This window comes from Diplotaxodon limnothrissa, linkage group LG5 (assembly GCF_057381915.1).
Source record: "Diplotaxodon limnothrissa isolate DT_005_m linkage group LG5, D_limnothrissa_male_GT1.1, whole genome shotgun sequence".
Lineage (NCBI taxonomy): Eukaryota > Metazoa > Chordata > Actinopteri > Cichliformes > Cichlidae > Diplotaxodon > Diplotaxodon limnothrissa.
Genome location: NC_140600.1, coordinates 19,568,464 through 19,575,110, shown reverse-complemented (window position 1 = coordinate 19,575,110; position 6,647 = coordinate 19,568,464).

Sequence of the window (6,647 nt, the reverse complement as noted above, 5' to 3'; positions counted from 1 at the left end):
TATGCTCTCTTTTCTCTCCTTTTGGAGCAGATCTTTAATTTTTTCCAAAGCTTCATCAATCTTTTCTAGGAGCTCTTGATTCTTATCCTGGAGAGCCCATTGTTTCTCCTTAATAATACCCTCTTTTTCTTGAAGCTGGTAGGATAATTTTTCTACGTAATTCACCGCTCTTTCTCTCATTTTCTTCCGTCAGGATCTTAATCTTCTCTCTGTTCATGAGATTTTCATTTTGCATTTCTTCCAGTCGCTTTTCCTCTAATTCTACCTGTTAAACTGTTCTATGTGAAAATGTTGGGAAATGAAATATCAAAGCTGGAAATCAATGGAAGTCTAAATTCAGAAGAAGTTTTGTCCTTTTCCTCATTAATGCACATCATAGATAACTATGTAATGTGTCTGTTGCACACTTTGTATGTCAGGAATAACCATAAATGTGTTGTCTTACAAACGGCTGCATCAGGTCTTTGCATCCAAAATAAGCGAGGATAACAGAACTCCTGGGAAGCAAAAAGAAAAATCTGGTTCTTGTTTTTAAGACAGTCACCTTTAGTTTCACACTGAGTAATGCTGGATTGTTGCAAACAAACCTTTCCCACTGGGTTTTATACTTCGGAGGCAACACAGAGTAAAGAGAAGCATTGTTATTCCAGTTTAACTTTAGTCTCAGTTTAGTTTTATCCCCTTGTAAATTTGATAAGAGCCAAATTCAGGAAACAAACTCAGTGTGTGGCCAGAAAATGCCATGGTGGCTTACAAACACATGTCACAACAAAATATGAAGCATAAGACATCACACGTTTAACGGAAACAGACGCAGAAGAATTCATCTCTTAAATTACTCACTTTGTTGAACTGGCGTTTGCCCGTGACCACCGGAATTGGTAGAATGGACACAAAGAAAATCAAAGGTAGACAAAAATCCGTCAGGAGGGATCAGAAGAGAGCAACGGTCTGCCAAGCCATTCCCTGTTTCAGAGTTTTGTAGTTTTGTACCTGCTGTCGCTTTAATATTAAACTAACGAGGTTGAAATAGACTCACAGTGGTTTCTGCTTCTTAATTGGACAGATGTATATCCATTAAGTATCCCAGTTCTCCATCACCGTGTCCGATGGGACAAATGAGGTGAATGGCAGAAGATTTTAACAATACCTGGTAGCTTAACACATTTTAAAATTTATTCATGAAGGAGGTCTTGATGCAGATATCTGCTGATTACAACAGAAGCTCTGAAATATTATTTGTCCTTCCTAAAGACTAATTGGGTTTTTAAAATAACTTTGTTCCCATTTTGGCCAAGAAATAAGTCAACAGTCCTTGTGGGTCCAAAGAGGGACCTTTAATCTCAAGTGCAGGGAACAACCTTAAATGGTGCAGAAAACAAGCTATTGACAGGAATTAAGAAAGAAAAGTTTTCTGATCACTTAAATACTTAGCTTAATTTAAAAAAATTCTTAATGATGTCACTAAATTGAAAGATATGAAAGAAATGTGAAATCTAACAAACTCTACAGCTTTTATAACAGCAAAAAAGTGGCAGGTTCTCGTCCCGGTCACCTCATGCATAAATCTGCCTTGCTAATTCAAACTAATGAGGAGGGTGTGAGAAAGACCATCACTGAGTTTGAGCTGAAAGCCACTGATGCAGACACAGAGGTAACACACAGGCTACATACGTTTTCTGCAAATCTTTCACAGCTTTAATTACAGTATGTGCGTGACATCATGACAAGAATCAGGTGTCACCTTCTGTGGCGGGAACTACAACAGAGATGCTTTGAGCACTTCAGAAGGTCTTAAAGTAAAACAAAACAAAAAACTTTTCAAATGTGTAACTGAGGTCAAAATACAGCATTCGAGAACTGATTTCTTCAGCAAGCACACTCATACTTCTTTAATTAATGCGAAACTAAATGAAATGTTGCTCTCCATCCTCTGCTGCATATATTGTAGTGTTAATAATATGTATGAAGTAATTTAAATTAGCTTATTTGCCTTTTTCCTTCTTTAAGCATCTGATTCTCGTTATGAGCTGCACAATAGAAACAGATCATATCTTTGAAGCTTGGTATTTTTGTGAAGTAATTGGCATCATGTTTGGAAACATTCCAAAGTTACCAGTTTAGAAAAGAGCTGGACCTCTGAATGTTTATTTTGAGATCATTACCTAAGTTGGCTAAACTAAGCAGCCAGCTTAAAGGATAATCCAACACTGTTAATCCAATAAATCTGTAATTCTCAGTAAAAACTTGAAAATTAATTTTCTACAGCCTATTGTACAATTTTAGAGAATAAAACTCAAAAGTAATGTTAAGGTTCGCCACTATAGATATTTTGAAGCTGATTCCTGAATTTGAGTTCTCACTATTTTACTGGTTTGTTGGTTGTGCAGAACCAACACTGCTTCTTTATGTAGCTTCATCCTAGGGAGACATTGCAGGCGATATCATTGAGTCGTCCTTCCTTTCCCTGCATTTTCCCTCCTATTACACGACCTTCCTCCAGGCGGAATCCATCGTCTTCAGCGTCATCCAGGCTCCTCGACACGACACCATCGACCGCACCATCAACAGCCAACGCTACCGACAGATCAGCAGCTTCACCATGGATGACATCTACCAGAACCGCATCAGTTACAACCACGACGGCTCCAACTTGCTAAAAGACCGCTTCACCTTCCGTGACCGATAGCACCAACCTGCTCTTCATGGTGGAGGACAACGGAAAAGAGGGGTGTGTGTGTGTGTGTGTGTGGACAGTTTTATTACATTGGGATGATTGAAATGGCAGAGTGAGGGCATCTCTGCAAGAGTGTGCGTGCTCTGACCTTTTGTGAATTTGTGTATTCATGTGCTTCTGTCTTTGTGAGGATAGAAGCTGGGCACTTTTGCAAAGGGCGGGCACCTCCGGAAACAGAGATTGAAAATATTTTTGCAAAGGACATGTTTGGAAGGACAGGCTATTTCTGTAGCATGGAAGGAGCAGCTTTATGTTTGCCGCTCACCACAGGTTGAGCAAAAGAGTGGGTGAAGTTTTGCCTTTTCCCATCCTCCTGTAAGCTTTGATGTTTTTTGCTTTTCTTGCTTCAAATATTCATAAAAAATTAGGATAATTTTCCTTTTGTGTGTCATAGTGAATACTAATAAACCATGTACTACATGTGCATTTTAAAAACTCACATCAATTGGCTGATGGTGTATAATATTAAAAGGAAGTAAAGGCTACTTTTTTATAAGGTATGCAGAAAATGCTTATCTTATCAGGTTAGTGTGGGATCACCGCAGTCATGGTTGGGATATATGGTGTACAGCCGCAGTTAGTGCCAATTTATGTTTCCAAATCAAACCCTTATGACTCCTTAAAATGAAGCCATGGCTTTCTGACTCCCTTCAAGTTCAATCTTTTTTCACTTCTGAGATAGGACTTTTTAATGCCTGAGGATTAGCTATTCCTCAGAGCTGTTGGGACTCACAAATTGGAAACCGCTGCTCCTGAGCTTTCCTTCTAAACTCCCTCACTGGATGACATAAACCACAAAGACTTCTGTATCAGTGTATAAAGAGCCTGCTGTTTCCTTCACTGCATCCAGTTCAGTGTTGCATCGGTGCCCTCTTCTGTTCATCCTGCATCCTTCGTGCTGCTGCAGATAAAACTCTCTTACTGTTGGAAGGTAAAGGAGGGGGAAAAAAAGACTCCTTTACATTTTGCCTTCACAGTGAGAAGGAAAGCTTGACCCCACATTCTTCACTCTGATCATTTCTCCTGAATGACAATGCGTATCTGCTGTGTTTTCTGTTGCACGTGTTTACTCAGCTAATTTGCAGTTTAAATCAGCAGTTCTCTCATTATGAGCCTGCTTATGTGCACCTCAACGTTGCAGATGAGGATCAGTGTCAGCCTGATGTTGTAAAATGTTGATCCTCCAGGCTGGAGGATCAACAAACAGCCACTTATTATTGTGGCAACAAGCACAGTAACTAGTTATGCCAAAATCAGGAACACGTTTATCATTACTGGGATTTAGATAGGGTCGTTATTGGTTACTTCTTGTGTTGCGTTCGACTTACCTCGGAAATCAGAACACGGACCTGGGAATGATGTCACACCCGAGTAAACGGCGTTCTGGTTAGGGGATTCCAATATGGCAACGCCCTTGAAAACGGTTATTTTGCTAGCCCTCTACAAAAACAAATTACCAATAAACACATATGCAGCTCATCTGCAGTCTGGGGTTACCTACATCTTCCTACTCGCAAGGCAGAATTTCCGAGTTCCGAGTACAAACGAAAGCACCACGACTGCAGTTTCTGTGTTGGACGTAAAAAGCGCACGTGACGCTGTGACGTAGGCTTAGACCACTGAAGCACTTAATCTACCATCATATTTTATTTATCTACATGGCCTGACTGGAGGAAATATTATTTTGGTTAAATATTGACTATTTATGAGGCTGAAAATACTTATTATTTATTTTATGTTTCTTTGTGAGGCTCAAAATACTTTAAAGTTTGCCCATCATTACTGAACATGATGTCTCCAGTTGGTGCAGTTCAGCTGTTTTCAGTTAAGTTTACGAAGAATGGACAAACCTCACTGTGTTTATGTTGGACCATTTTTGCACTGCATTTTTGCTCTATTTTGATACCTACAGCTCCTAAATGGTCTGAGGCACATTTAATGTTGGCACTGCTAGAAGTATACTTTCTACCCATTTCAATGGCAAAAATAAATATACTTTTCAAAAGTTTCAACACACTGTATGTCGTGTTTTGTCATCCACTGATTCTTCCTAGTGATACTACGTACAATGATTAGATTTATAACACTGCTGCATCAACTCCAAAATGATGTGTTTGCATTTATAGAGCTTTGAAAATACAGGGTGTGAGCTGTGATTGAAATTCAAATTTCCAAAAACTTTATTTATTTAATACAATTTCGTGCCATGCTATTTGAGATAACAGTGTTGTTATTATATTTGAGGCTTTTGCTTTGCACTGAAGTAACAGTACCTTTTATGGACATCTAAGTTCAGAGACGATTCACATTAGCAGTCACTGCATTGTTGCTCTTGCCCTTCATGCATTCATTAGATTGCAGGCTGTTGTGTGTTTTCAGGTGGTTTAATACGTTTACTGTGTCCGAACAAACTCGATCATGATCTGCTTCTAGAGACAAATTGTTTACCGTCTGCTGTGCCAGACATTTGAATTTTGCTTCGATGGTCTGTTATCTGTAGTTTATCACTGCAGTCAAGCACATTTGGGAAATTTCAAGTTGTGCAGTGCAGGAAGCAGCTGTGACTGACACAGGCAAGCACGTCATCAGGTAGTGACATAGGGAGCACTTCATGTTTGCTTTGTGTTCTGTTGACAGACCAGTATCGATCAATCGATAGTTTTCACGTGATGTGACAGCTACTGGGACATGCCTGCCCGTCCTTTCACTGTGCAGCCATTCTTTTAATCTCTTTCAGTTTAACTTGGCCTAAATGCTATCAAATGCATTAATCAATGTTAGAGCTGCTAGAACAGCGTAGATTATGACACCAACACGTAAGCACATCTCTCCTAACCCCACCTTACAGGTTCAAATCCCACCAATCCCTGCTTCTCAACAGCAACCACGCCTGTCAGTGGCGGCTCATTTAAACTGTAGGAATGATTTAGCTGACATTGGAAAAATACTCGGTTAACTTAATTGATATGGCACGTGTTGCGAAATCAGTTTCACCCCGGTTCTTTTATTCGTCGAGGCATCCAGAGACGGCACCGGAACTCAGTAGTTATTTCACAAAACCTTTGTTCATCTTTATTCATCTTCATTTAAGCATGCACTTCTAGAAGGGAAGACGAGGCCGGTGTGTCCCTCTGCAAAATCTTCACCCCTTTGTTAGTTACAGCCAACTTTATAGAGGCGTCCCCATCATAAAACCCCCCCACAGTGTGCTGCAAACTCTGTGTCTGTGTCTATGTGAGTGCTCGTGTGTGACTGTGTACGCATGTGTGAGTGCACATGAGTGAGTGTGCGTGTGGATGTGTGTACGTGACAGTTAAAACACTGTGGGTGTAGGTGACTCCCTAGAGGTCATAAAACCCATCTCCCTTCCAGACCACAGTTATCCAGTTACAAATGTTGAAACCTTTCACAGTTCAACTGGGGGAGGGGTCTCCTACAATTTACTCCTAAATTCAGTCAGGCCTTTATTACATTGAGGGCAGTGTCAGTGTCTCTAAAATAATTCTACATTCTATGTTAACACATTTCTAAACTCTAAAATAAGCTAAACATTCCTACACACGGCATTAATGTGACAAACTAAAATACCAGAACGTTTCTGGTCCTACACTTTAAATGTCTCAGTCAACAAAACGTAACCTGTAGCACTTAATTTTGTTTTAACCATGAAAAATTTCTTGTTTCTTACATCCCACAGGGCAGCATTATTTACCCATTATTTACCCATCAGGATCAAAAACATACGTAGCTGTTCGCACTTTGAAAACTTTTATCCTGGCAGCAGTGTAAGGTGAGCGATTCTCTACAAAATACCACTAGATGTCACCAAATTGAAACTCTGGGAGACACATCGCCGCTTTCAGGAGTTTTAAATAAAGCTGCCAGGTCAGAAAAGAGATCACAAGTCCCC